This window comes from Hyla sarda, chromosome 7 (genome assembly GCF_029499605.1).
Source record: "Hyla sarda isolate aHylSar1 chromosome 7, aHylSar1.hap1, whole genome shotgun sequence".
In the NCBI taxonomy this organism is placed as follows: Eukaryota; Metazoa; Chordata; class Amphibia; order Anura; family Hylidae; genus Hyla; species Hyla sarda.
In genome coordinates, this window is record NC_079195.1 from 218,828,244 (window position 1) to 218,842,301 (window position 14,058).

The 14,058-nt window shown below is 44.4% G+C and overlaps 1 long non-coding RNA gene across 2 annotated transcripts in view; it reads left to right on the top strand.

The window, feature by feature from the left end:
• Positions 1–14,058, top strand: part of LOC130282245 (uncharacterized) — a 108,074-nt gene that overhangs the window by 60,011 nt on the left and 34,005 nt on the right. For both annotated transcript variants that reach the window (XR_008846304.1, XR_008846303.1), the window contains exon 2: positions 6,132–6,237. This is a non-coding gene — a long non-coding RNA (uncharacterized LOC130282245). The remainder of the gene's footprint in view (positions 1–6,131; positions 6,238–14,058) is intronic.

The window sequence follows — 14,058 nt, forward strand, 5'->3', positions numbered from 1 at the left end:
CAATGAACCTATAATAACTCGAAGAGTTAACCCATCTGAGGTTTGGCTTGGCCTGGTTACTTGGCTATGCCTAAGCCAATCTGGGCTGTGAGCAGCTAATCAGGCTGAGCTTGCACCTGTGGGGATAACTACTTAAAGGAAATCTCTCACCAGTGTCACCTGCACTAACCTGTCGGGACCTACAGGTGGTGCAGGTGGCCCTGATGAAAATGGTACTTACCTTGTCCCGTTCCGTGCAGGGGATTTTCGGTAATCTCCTTCATTAACTTCAGCTCCGGCCCGGCTTGGGGTATGGGCGGAGCTTAGTGACATCATCGGTGCTGTTCTCTTCAGCAGGAGCCAGCAGAGAGCAGCAGCAGCTTGAAGCATGGGTGGAGCTTAGTGACGTCACATCTGCTGGGTCCCGCTGCTAGAGAACAGCAGCGGTGACATCACTAAGCTCCACCCGTGCCCCAAGCCAGGCCGGAGCTGAAGTTAACAGAGGTGATTACGGGAGAACCCCTGCACGGATTGGGACAAGGTAAGTACTATTATCATCAGTGTCAGCTGCACTATCTGTCGGTACCGAAGGTTAGTGCAGCTGACACTGGTGACAGATTTCCTTTAAGTCCAGCTCACTCTGTTTGGAGTTGCCAGTGAATGAACTTAGTTTGAGTAACCAGCATTGTTTGTTCTCTATTATCTGGATATTGATCTTGGCTCGGCTTTTGACCTTTCTTCTGCTCTTGTGTTTTGGTACTTCACTATCTCCAGTTGCTGACCCGGCTAGTCTGACCCTGATTTCTGTGTGTGTGATTAGATTTACTTTTGTTAGTTTTGTGTGCCTCCAGATGTTTCCTGACTCTGACTGTATTGTATTTTATTGTTTTTACTTTGTCTTTCCCTGCACCTATATAGGTAGGGACCATCCTAGTGGTTTTGGACCCCTTATTTAGGACGGGTACGCAAGTAGGCAGGGACAAAGGGTGTGGGCAAGATTAGGGCTTTACTCTATCCCTGCCCAACGTGGCAGAACCATTCTAGATAATCAGGGATGTTAACCTCTAAGCCACTCTAGACCACCGGGGAAAACAGTCCCTCAATCTTTCTGGATCACTAGTGATATTGACCCCTAACCCTCTTCAGACCATCAGGTTAATTAACCCCTAAAGAAGGAACCATCAGGGATATTAACCACTAAACCACACTAAACCACCAGGGATATCAACTCCTAAATCTCTCCAGACCACTAGTGATAACCCCTTAACCTTTTTAAGATAATTAGGGATATTAACCCTCACACCACTGCAAGATCACCAGGGATAGTAACCTTTAAGCCTCTCTAGACCATCGGGAATATTAACCCCTACATTTCTCTAGTGAACCAGGAATGTTAGTCCCGGTGTGGAAATTATTATATTTGATGTGATTTTCCTATTTTCTTTCTTATTTTTATATGGTAAGATCATTTCTTTAATTGCATCTCCAGATAACAGGAGGATCGGCTAATACTAATTATTTTCAAACAAATTGAATCAAAATGTGAAAATGACAAGAAAACTATAATAGGTTATCACTGCGTCTGTGCTGGAATCCTAATTATCATTGATCAGCGGCAAAAATAACTCTACCCAGGGCAATAATGAGCCGTTACCTCATAGGAGGACGAGCGGTGACGCCTCACAACAGAACATTTCGCACCGCCGTGTCTGCTATTAATGGAATAACCACCTTAAAACTGAATATTGTTGTGCTTTGTATTAGAATTGATGTTCATGATGTACAGAACAACTTCATAGCAAAACATATCTGTGTAGTGACTTGGGGCATTGTTGTGCTTGTGTAAAATGTCAACTGGGGGCACATAGGGCAGAATACTTGTCTCTTACTCAGGGGCGTTGCTGGAGATGGTGCATAGGTAGCAGTCACATCCTGACCCCGACACCTCTAAAACCCAAAGGTACCCTATCACATAAGAAGACACCAGTATTGTGAATGGCAAATGATGGGTATGGGCTCTATGATAAATTTCGCAGGAGTAAAAATGTAGTCACTATCTAGTTACATGTCCATCGCTAATTAATGTTAAAGGGGTACTCTGGTGGAAAACTTTTTTTTTTTTTAAATCAACTGGTGCCAGAAAGTTAAACTGATTTTTAAATTACTTCTAATAAAAAATCTTAATCCTTCCAATACTTTTTAGCTGCCGAATACTACTGAGGAAATTCTTTTCTTTTTGGAACACAGATCTCTCTGCTGACATCATGACCACAGTGCTCTCTGCTGACACATCTGTCCATTTTAAGAACTGTCCAGAGTAGAAGAAAAAAATCCCCATAGAAAACATATGCTGCTCTAAAATGGACAGATATGTCAGCAGAGAGCACTGAGGTCATGATATCAGCAGCGAGCACTGTGTTCCAAAAAGAAAAGAATTTCCTCTGTAGTATTCAGCAGCTAATAAGTACTGGAAGGATTAAGCTTTTTTTTTTTTTTAATAGAAGTCATTTACTAATCTGTAAAATTTTCTGGCACCAGTTGATTAAAAAAAAAAAGTTTTCCACCAGAGTACCCCTTTAAGAGTAATCTTGCTCCAGCCCTATTCCCAGATTTTAGCCAGTCAGTGAGCACCCATGCTCTGTCAGGCTCTTACTCCATGAGAGAGTTTACAGAAGAAAGCCTCAGGTGTAGCACAGGTAAGACAAACCATTACCTAGAGAGGGCACATCATTCCTAGTCCTGCCTAGCTTGTCCCATTGGAAGCGAAAATAAAGAGTTAGCATCGAGGGGAGACTTATTCTGTGGACCATGGGCATTGCTGGGGTTCTAAAAAATCCCGGGCACGGGCCCTCTGTGTTGTACTTTGCTAACCAGGCCAATAGTCTATTCAGGACTTACAGCCGTAATACAGTCCACAAGGGCGCAAAGGGCCCTGTTGGTTCTGCCTCTACCACATACTGCCATGACTGGACATCATCATAATTGTCATCGACATCACTATAATCATATTGTGTGGGCGCGTTGTCCCCTATGCCTTCCTGTGGTAACTTGACCAATCCCATCTCCATATCATCCTCAGGTTCCACTTTCATTGGCAATATCTTTCATTGGCAACAGAAAGGGTCGGCACTCGAGACCCGTAGTGGTGCACGCAGACGGCAGTGTTCTAGAAGGAAAGAAATCCCAGCAATCACTGTTTTCTTCTACCAAGTCAGGGGTCAATTCCTGGGGGAAAAAAAGTGCAGGAACTCACCCAAGATTTCCACTTAAGAGCTGGTCCTGCAGAACTCATGCTAATGGAAACGGTGTTCCTGTGTTGGAAAAAGTGCAGGAACACAGCTCCATCACGTTCCTGCAGGACTTGAGCCCTGTGCCAAGTGTAACGTGTTTATTGACACGGTTCTAGTTACAAGTAATGACGCGTTTCGGCACAGTGTCAATAAACCCGTTACACTTGGCGCAAGAAAACAGTGAGTGCCGGGATTTCTTTCCTTCTAATATCTTTCATTGTACTGTTGTCCCTGCTGACAAATCTTGTGGTTTACTCAAAAGGCCAGAGCACGCTACACGTGTCTCCGATCAACTACCAGTGCCTGAGATTGAAATCCAACTGGCTCCGAAAACTGTCCATCTGCTGCATTAGGAAATCAATTACCACTTTTTGCTTCTGGTACAAGTGGGCACACATGTGTAAGGTTGAATTCCAGCGTGTTGGAATGTAGCAGATTAAAGGGGTACTCCGCTGCTCAGCGCTTGGAACTGAATGTTCCGAATGCTTAGAGCCTCGTGACGTCATAGCCCTGCCCCTCATGACGTCACGCCCCATCCCCTCAATGCAAGTCTATGGGAGGGGGCGTGACAGGCATCACGCCCCCTCCCATAGACTTGCATGAGAGGGTGGGGCGTGACTTTATTAGGGGGCGGGGATATGATGTCACGAGCTCCCGGTGCCGGCTCTAAGCGTTCGGAACATTTTGTTCCAAACGCTGAGCAGCGGAGTACCCCTTTAAGCAGTGTTCAGGAAGACCATTTTGTTGCTGTAAGTGCAGAAGTGTTTGCCTAAAGGCACAAGAATAACTAAAGTTATTGATCAGCGTCTGACGGACTATCCTGTGGCTAGCCCATTGATCATATTAGCCTAGAAGACTGCTTTTACAGAGTGTAAACTCGAATAAACTGTAAAGGGTTACTTTCTCTGTCACTCGGTCACTCACAGCTCTTGAAGATAGGTGGCCCACCCTGGTTGGCTCAATCCTTTTCGTTTCTGGGTGACGAGAGCCTGTGCAGGATTTCCTTCTCTGAAGGCACTACATTGTTTCGTTTTAAGCTTAAAGGGGTACTCTGGTGTAAAACATTTTTTTTTTTTTTTTTTTTAAATCAACTGGTGCCAGAAAAAGTTAAACAGATTTGAAAATTACTTCTATTAAAAAATCTTTACCCTTCCAGTACTTTTTAGCAGATGTGTGCTACAGAGGAAGTTCTTTTCTTCTTTAATTTATTTTTTGTCTTGTCCACAGTGCTCTTTGCTGACACCTCAGTCCCTGCCAGGAACTGTCCAGAGCAGGGGAAAATCCCCATTCCAAACCTATGCTGCTCTGGACAGTTCCTGACACAGACAGAGGTGTCAGCAGAGAGCACTGTGGACAAGACAAAAAAAAAAGAAATTCAAAAAGAGAATAATTTCTCCTGTAGCATACAAATGCTTAAAAGTACTGGAAGGGTAAAGATTTTTTAATAGAAGTCATTTACAAATCTATACCACAAAACAAGGCAAGAAAATGGGGAGAGCACTCAATGGGCTATATCACCTTTTTACTGCGGGCAGCAAGGTCCCCGGTGACCTATCGTCAAAGTCTCCTGCAGGGTGCACGTACACAAGTATAAAGCATCAAATATGGAACGACCAAAGAACACATAGGTGCACTCACCGCAAAGCAGAGACTCTCGGGTCTGGAAGTCAGATGACGGGATGCTGGATCACTGCATGGGCGCTGGTGAAGTGTGGCACTCGGAGGCTACCAGTAGCCTCCGAGCACCACACTTCACCAGCACCCATGCTGTGATCCGGCGTCCCATCATCTGACTTCCAGACCCGACAGTCTCTGCTTTGCGGTGAGTGCACCTACGTGTTCTTTGCTTGACAGTTTCTGCTTTGCGGTGAGTGCACCTACATGTTCTTTGTTTGACAGTTTCTGCTTTGCGGTGAGTGCACCTACGTGTTCTTTGTTTGACAGTTTCTGCTTTGCGGTGAGTGCACCTACGTGTTCTTTGGTTGACAGTCTCTGCTTTGCGGTGAGTGCACCTACGTGTTCTTTGTTTGACAGTTTCTGCTTTGCGGTGAGTGCACCTACGTGTTCTTTGGTCGTTTCATTTACAAATCTGTTTAACTTTCTGGTACCAGTTGATTAAAAAAAAAAAATGTTTTCCAGCTGAGTACCCCTTTAAACCTTCCCCTTTCTATGCTTAGAGACAAAACCTAGTATCATACAGTAGGGCCCCACTGATTGTTGGCATGGAATCTCCATCTCTTTGTCATCTGATCATTTGAATGAAACACTTTCATGGTGGATTTCCCTCACACCTCTATGTGGACCCTTTGAGACTGCACAAATAAGAATAGTCAAAGGCCGCTCCATCTTCAGTGTACGTCCCAGGAACAGAGAGTAGATTGTTAGCTCACTGGGTCAGAGGGTAATACAAAACATGCAACTCCGCTTAATTTACTTGCATTACATAAGTAGAGGAAACAATATGAATATAGAAGACAATATTATCAGGAATACTAAGAGGTGTTGAGTACCGGGCCCTTATTTAAGACCCTCAATTACCGTCTGAATTCTGTTCGGGGAAATCTAGGGCAGCTCTGTGTAAAATTGTTAAGTGTGACTCAACGCTGGCAGCGCCGCTCAGACGGGTTTCACACAATTTCATTGTGCAGTTTTTGAAAGCAAAACTGTTCACAGCAGTCAGCTTTTGAGAGTAAACCTCAGGGACTAGTAAAGATCTCGGATAAGTGAGAAGAACATTTAGAAAATAGAAACGGCTTCAGAGCAATACCACAAATTGGGTGTAAGATGTTCTTAACAGACTTTGTATATACACAATTCTGCAAATGCAACTGCATATTGTACAGTAACTTATTAACTCCACAGGGACCTGGATCCGGTGCATAAAAAGGCTAGAACGCTATTTGTGGGATTTACCGTATTTGCAAAATGAGGACAGCAAGCGTCACATGATCCCAGCCAAACAGAACTGGTAAAGCGTTACTGCACCTTCTTTCTTTTATCTCTTTTATTTTTAAGTCAAGGGAGTTGTTTTTGTAAAATTTTTATTCGCTACTATGACTTTTAACTATCAAATTATTTTAAATTATTATTATTATCAGTATTAATAATAATAATTATTATGATTATTGTTATTATTTGAAATATGTGTTTTCCTAAAACAGACATTTTAATAATTATTGTCATTGTCGTAATTATACAATTAAAAAAATACATTGTTTTTATTCAATTGCTTTTGTTGTTGATGTTGTTATTATTGTTATTATTAGTAATAATAATATTTTAAATATGATTTTAAATATTTGTTTTCAGAAAACAATAATTTTAATTATAGTTGTCGATGTTGTAATTATACAATTTAAAAAATATATAAAATACAACACATCATTTTAATTTAATTGCTACTATTATTATCATCATTAAGATTAATACATGTAATATTTGTATAAGACCCCCTCGTGCTTCAATCCATCTAAACACCACCCTGGCCTGGACCCCACCGCCCTATGATGACTTCTGTGTGAGGTGCAGCCTCCATGTTTGGGACTGACGTGTAATTTGTCATAAAAACGCGGAAACCTGCCCCACAAAGCAGCAAAACCAAACATAACTCCAGTTCTACCGTATTTTTCGCCCTATAGGATGCACCGGCATATAAGACGCACCCAATTTTAAAGTTGCAAAATCTAGAAAAAAAAAGATTCTGAACCCAACAGTGATCTTCAACCTGCGGACCTCCAGATGTTGCAAAACTACAACTCCCAGCATGCTGGGAGTTGTAGTTTTGCAACATCTGGAGGTCCGCAGGTTGAAGGCCACTGGAAAAGTTAATACTCACGTGTCCCCGCCGCTCCGGACCCGTCACCGCTCGTCACCGCTGCCCTGGATGTCGCTCCATCGCTGTTGCCGCGTCCCCGTGGTGTCCCCAACGCTCCAGACGTCTTCTTCCCCGGGATCCACGCTCCTATTGGATGACGGGACGGCGTGTGCGATGACGTGATGACGTCGAAGGAGAGCGCCGGCCATGCAGGGGATCCCGGCACGGAGCAGACACCGAGGAGGCAGGTAAGGTCCCTCCCGGTGTCCTGTAAGCTGTTCGGGATGCCGCGATTTCACCGCGGCGGGCCCGAACAGCCCGTCTGAGCAGCCGGGTTAGTGTCACTTTCGCTTCAGACGTGGCAGTCAGCTTTGATCGGCGCGTCTGAAGGGTTAATACAGGGCATCACCGGTTAATACAGGGCATGTCCTGTATTAGCCGCGGGTCCCGGCCGTTGATGGCCGCAGGGACCGCCACAATAGGTGTGTATTCGCCGTATAAGACGCACCAACTTCCCCAAAAAGTGAGTCTTATACGGCGAAAAATACGGTAAGTAAGCCAGACCAGATGTCCTGTCCATACCTCATTAAAAAATAAATAAGGTTTAAACATACTTATAGTAGTATTTTGCAATGTCAAGTTTAAAAATGCAATACATAATATTAGAAATTTTTTTTATAAATAAATACCAGTCATCAAACCAAACTTTTAATACATTGTTCCTTGTGTAATAAGACACTTTGCTATTTACTTGCTGTTAAAATTCTCAACCTTTATATGTTTTTAATGTGTTTGAAAAAACGCCCACTAGGTGGCTCTGTTCTGTTTCCTGTGCAAGTCAAACAGTTAGTTTGGTCTCCTCCTGGCCTGGCAGGAGACCAAACTCAGAAAGTGCTTGCGGGGTATGGGGAGGCACAGCTCTCACAGGCTTCAGTGACGTTGCACCTGCTGGGGAACGCCCACTTTCTCCTGCTGGGAGCTCACACAATGTGAGCAAGGGGAGAGGTATGATACAGAGGGGCCGGAGGGGTGTTAGGAATAGTTAGGGAATATAATATTCGAATTTACCGTGAATAACAGCGCTTCGCGATTTTGCAAATATTTAGAATATAGTGATATATATACATAATAACGAATGCAAATTTATGCAAATATTTATAGGAATACCGACATTTCCAGACTGAACACTGATCCCTCCCTTCTTTTAGGTGAAAGATATAATTGTGCATGCGCACTATGCGAATTTTATTACGGTTTTTCGGATGAAAAAACATAGCTAAATATTGCGAAATCGAATATGGCCCCTGCCTCTCACCACTAATGTGAGCGGCAGGGACCATATTAGAATTCACAATATTTCACGAATATATTGACAATTATTCGTACTATGTTCGCGAAATTCGCATATTCGCTAAGTTCGTTCACTTTTTTCCATGCCAAAATTTGCATAAAAATTTGCATGTGAAAAAAAACAAAAAATGTTTCAAAAAATTCTCATTACAAATATATAGCACTATATTCTAAATATTCACGACACAAAATCGCAAAGTGCCGATATTCGCGAAAAAAATTCACTTTACGGATATTCGTGCTCAACACTACTGAGCCTGCAGCCATATTCGAATTTCTTAATATATGGATGAATATTTGTTCTATGTTTGCAAAATTCACATACTCGCTATGTTCGTTCTTTTTTTTCCCATGCAAAAATTTGTTATGAAATTCGCATAGTGTGCATGCGGGATTATATCTTTTACCTAAAAGAAGGGAGGAATCAGGGTCCTCTGACTGAAAGTGCCAAAATTTGTGAATATTTGCATATTCAAAAGAAAAAAAAAAAGAATATTCGTCATTACGAATATATATCACTACATTCTAAATATTATCGAAATCGCTAAATGATGATATTCACGGTAAAAATTAGCATTTCGAATGTTCGCGCTCAACACTAATGTTCACATGGCAGAATTTTGGTGGAATGTCCACGTGGAAAATTTCTTGCAGATATGCCACAAACAGAGGGTGCTGGCAGAACATGCCGACACTAGGACCGCTCAGAGATGTGCTGTCTCCATAGACGGCAATGCATTTCCAAGTGGATTCTGCAGAAAGAATTGACATGTCAATTCTTTCTGCGGATGCTGGAATCTGAATTTTCGCAGCAGATGTTTCCAATTCGTAAATTCCACATGTGGGCACTGTGCAAAGAAATCCCATTGGAAACAATGAGATGCTGCTCCCGCAGAATATTCGAGTGGAATTTTTCTGCCAGATTCTGATTGGAATTTCCATTATGTAAACATGGCATAACATATTTGACAGCTACCCCCTTTGATTTATCGCCAAACTTACCATTTCCATTAGCCAAAACTCACATTTATCCCATCCAGATAGTGATGCCACCCCATTCTCTGTGTCCTAGCCCTGTCCCTCACCTTCTCTGTGCCCTAGCCCTGCCCTTCTCTGTGCTCAAGCCCTTCCCCTCCCCTTCTCTATGCCCTAGCCCAGCCCTCGCCCTTCTCCGTGCCCTAGCCCTTCCCCCTTCTCAGTGCTCTAGCCCTGCCCCTCCTCTTCTCTGTGCCCTAGCCCTGCCCCTCCCCTTCTCCGTGCCCTAGCCCTGCCCCTCCCCTTCCCTGTGCCCTAGTCTTGCCCTTTCCCTTCTCTGTGCCCTAGCCCTGCCCCTCTCTTCTCCATGCCCTAGCCCTGCCCCTCCCCTTCTCCATGCCCAGCCCTGCCCCTCCCTTTCTCTGTGCCCTAGCCATGCCCCTCCCTTTTCCATGCCTTAGCCTTGCCCCTCCCCTTTTCCATGCCCTAACTCTGCCCCCTTCTCCATGCCCTAGCCCTGCACCCCTTCTCCGTGCTCTAGCCCTGCCCCTCCCCTTCTCCATACTATAGCCCTGCCCCTTCCCTTCTCCATGCTCTAGCCTTGCCCCTCCCCTTCTCCATGCCCTAGCGCTGCCCCTCCCTTTTCCGTGCCCTAGCCCTGCCCCCTTTTCCATGCCCTAGCCCTGCCCCCCTTCTCCATGCTCTAGCCCTGCCCCTTCCCTTCTCTATGCTCTAGCTTGCCCCTCCCCTTCTCCATGCCCTAGCCCTGCCCCTCCCCTTCTCCGTGCCCTAGTCCTGCCCAAAAGCCTTACAATGCGCAGTATTTTACAACATGAAATTAACACTAACATCCGTAAAGACTGTATAGAAGCCAATGAAACCTTAATGCACAGCACTTAAAAACTGTAAAAGTGACACTACCAAACCATAAAACGAAAAGCAAAGATCAATTACTTCGTTTCAACCCTTTAGTCAAAAATTATTTTCTTAATATATGATATGACAGCGCCGGAGCTGTTTTCTTGGGTTTTACAAGAGGTAATGACCAGTAAACCTACCAATTACTCACACACTTCACTAAATGTCTTTTTTTTTTTTTTTTGATGGCGCCGCATAGTACGCAAAGGGAAGGATTTCATCTAATAAAGAAAGGGCATTTAGGCCAATTTCATCCTTCAGGTGTTTCATTCTCGGATGTAATGCCTGAATAATTTTATGCAGTACCCGAGATATAGATAGAAGATCTCGAATGTCGTCTCGCTATACACTTAATTGAGCTGTTCGCCGTAAGTTTTATGTGCCAATTCAACCAGCAAACACCTCCAACCTATGTATCACAGGAAAGAAATCATGTCAGCTTCTATACCGTATCTCTCATTGAGATGTCGCCGGCGGAGGCGTCCCCTTCCGCTCGCGTGTCATATTTTTTTTTTTCCAGAAGAGAAACTCAGCTAATTGATAATTATGTCCGCGTGTTTTGTGGATAAAAGTGACTTCGGAATCCGACAGTGCTACGAAATTTGATCAACTGACTTGAAAAAGAAGAAGAAGAAAAAAAAGGGAACTGGATATGTTAGACTTTTCAGAAGAAACCTGTTTAATCTGAGAATTTGTAATTAGTTTTATCTTTTTTTCCCCCTTTTTTTCCTTACTAAGATGTAATAGACTCGCAGAAAATCAAATTTAGGAAAAAAAAAGTGGAGCTGTGGCTACAGCATACAATTCCTACCCAAACCCTGCACAACCTCATTTAAAGGGGATAAGATGTCTAATCATGGGGGTCCCGCTGCTGGGACCCCTGCAATCTCTGTGCAGCACCTGGCCTTCTTTCAGAACGCTGGGTGCTGGCGGCTGGATCGCGACGTCACTGCCACACCCCTCGTGATGTTACACCATGCCTCTAGGGGTGTGGCATGACATCACTAGGGGTGTGGCAGTGATGTCACGACATCACCGTCTGCTCCATGGGATCGGAACAAAATGTTCCTAACACCGGGGCAGCGGAGTACCCCTTTAAGACATCTTATCCCCAATGGATAGGTGATAAGATGTCTGATTGTGGGGGTCCCTCCTCTGGGACCCCTAGTGATATCCGCCATCATGCTCACTTCCATAGACATGAATTGAAGGGCTGTGGCATGACGTCACAACCACTGCTGCCGGAATCTGGCGTTTGGTCAGAACGCCAGGTGCTGCGCGGAGATTGCGGGGGTCCCAGCGGAGGGACACCCGCGATCAGACACCTTATCCCCCATCCTTTGGATTGCGTTCAATGTTCTGGAGGATGTCCACTCCGCAGACATTGCCGTCTAGGGGGGGGGGCGGCAATCCCTGCGCAGTCCTATCCCTGACTGATTCACTTGACGCTGATCGTCGCTGGTTACACTCGGAATCTCCGGCCGGGGTGTGAAACTGGCCAAATTTTTGATAGATATAACCTTCTCACATCTCTAGGGCATGACATGACTATAGGGGGTACAGGGGTAGTTACTCCAGAGCCCTAATGCCAGAAGAGACTCAAATCCGTACATAGTTTCTAACTATGTAAAAGCCAAAATTAAAATGCATTTAGTAGGATCACACACAATGCATCCGCTTTGTTTTTCATGCTGCGGATGCGCTGCCGGCAGTCACAGAGTGGCAACAGAGGGAGCTCCCTGCTCCTGTGCCTGTGTATATGTGTTGGCAGGAGATTAGCCGAACTCTGTTCCTCATTCTCTCTTCTGTGTACGCACCCTCCCGCTGGAAACACACCAGTTTTGCTGGTAAGATTGGCGGGTGGCAGGGAAGTGTATAAAAAAAAAAGATTAAATAAGTAATCAAACAATTAACACTTACTTTATAGGTTAGTGTCATTTGTGGGGTTGTCCGGGAAGCAGAAAAGGTCTTACCTTCATTGCTCCCTGATGTTCACTTCTGCCAGTCAGGATTATGGCATATAGGCAAAACCACACCGGCACACAATAACCAATAGCTGCATGATATCGCCTCAATGGAGGCAACGTTGTGCATCTATAGGTCATCATCATCAAGTCTGCCACCCACACCCTTTTGTAGGAGAAAAAAAGGAAAAAGAAGGGAATGCGCCCCTAGTGAAGTACAGTTAGACAATATTATCAGAAAGAAGGTTGAATCTCACTCACCATATAGTGTTGAGCTGAGAGCACAACACCTCAAATTGCGTGTAGAGTGAGTCTTTTTGGTCCTGCAGCTTACAATCCTTCCGAACACTCCCTGGAGTCGTCCGTGGTAACAGATACAAGTAAATAAAAAAAACAGATTTTTCTGCAGTGCTGGACCAAGTGGAATTAAAAGAGACCAAGCACCTTGTCCTGATGAAGGGCCCACTCTGGGCCAGAAACGCGTAGATGTGCTTCTAATAAATGCTATCCGATTATATTTTTAAAAGCTTGGTCTCTTTTAATTCCACTTGGTCCAGAGCTGCCGAAAAATCCGTTTTTTTATTTACATGCACCCACTCCCTCTTGTCTTAGATGGAATACTTCCAAGACATAGAAAGGGTGTAAGTAAACATCGGGAAGCCAAAGAGGTAAGACCTGTTCTGTTCCCCGAACAACTCCACTCTGAGACTGTTTGGAATGCAGAGAAAGGTTGGGTACAATGCTAAAATTTCTACTTGGTGCTTACATAACTCTTGCTCCATTTTGGGTCCACTTTGTGCTTACATATGTAGCGAGGGTGTGATGAGGACAGATGTTACTACCCTAGGGGCAGATGGCATTAACCCCTTGTATTTGTGATACCAGGGCATGGTTAACCTCTGCACCAACCGAGGTATGGCTGCTGGATCCTGGGCTACGCGCAGGGCAATCAAGGACTCCGATGCCAAGTTACTTAACAACGGCAGCTTTACTGAGGTAGACAGGTGTTACAGTCTTTACAGCTCAGTTAGGCCCAAGGAGATGACCAGTGACTTAGGAGACTTGCAGGCTCACTGGGACTTGTAGTGGACTTGGACTGAATACTGCAGACCCATGCTGACTTTAGCAGATTTGACTGACTTTACTATGACTGACTAGACTTCACCCATGTGACTGCTTACCAGGCTTTGACTTTCACCTGTGAGGCACTTGGTGGTGGAAGCGTGGTTGCGTGGTTAGGTCTCTTCAGGACACCAGACACTCTCAGGTCTTGACTCATCTGTACTCAGAGATAACCGGAACTCAAGAGAGCTAGCGAACTCCTCCCTTAGTTTATATAGGAGGACTTTGGAGGAGTCACCTCCAAGTCACCTGGTCACTGGCACCATTCTTGGTTACATATCTTAACAACAGGACTTAAAAGTATATACATCCAAGTAAAGTACATTAACCATTCGTAGGAACAATCATATAACCAGAGTCCTGAGGAGTGTGGGGTCGGGGGACTAGGACTGAATCCACCTGAAAAGGATCATGGATTGTATAGAAGGGTCACTTCTGTACTGGGTCACCACATCTCGCTCCATTTTGGGTCCACTTGGTGTTTACATAACTCTCTCTCCATTTTGGATCCACTTGGTACTTACATAACTCTTTCTCTGTTTTAGGTCCACTTGATGCTTACACGACTCTCTCTCCATTTTGGATCCACTTGGTGCTTACATAACTCTCTCTCCATTTTGGAACCACTTGGTGCTTACATAACTCT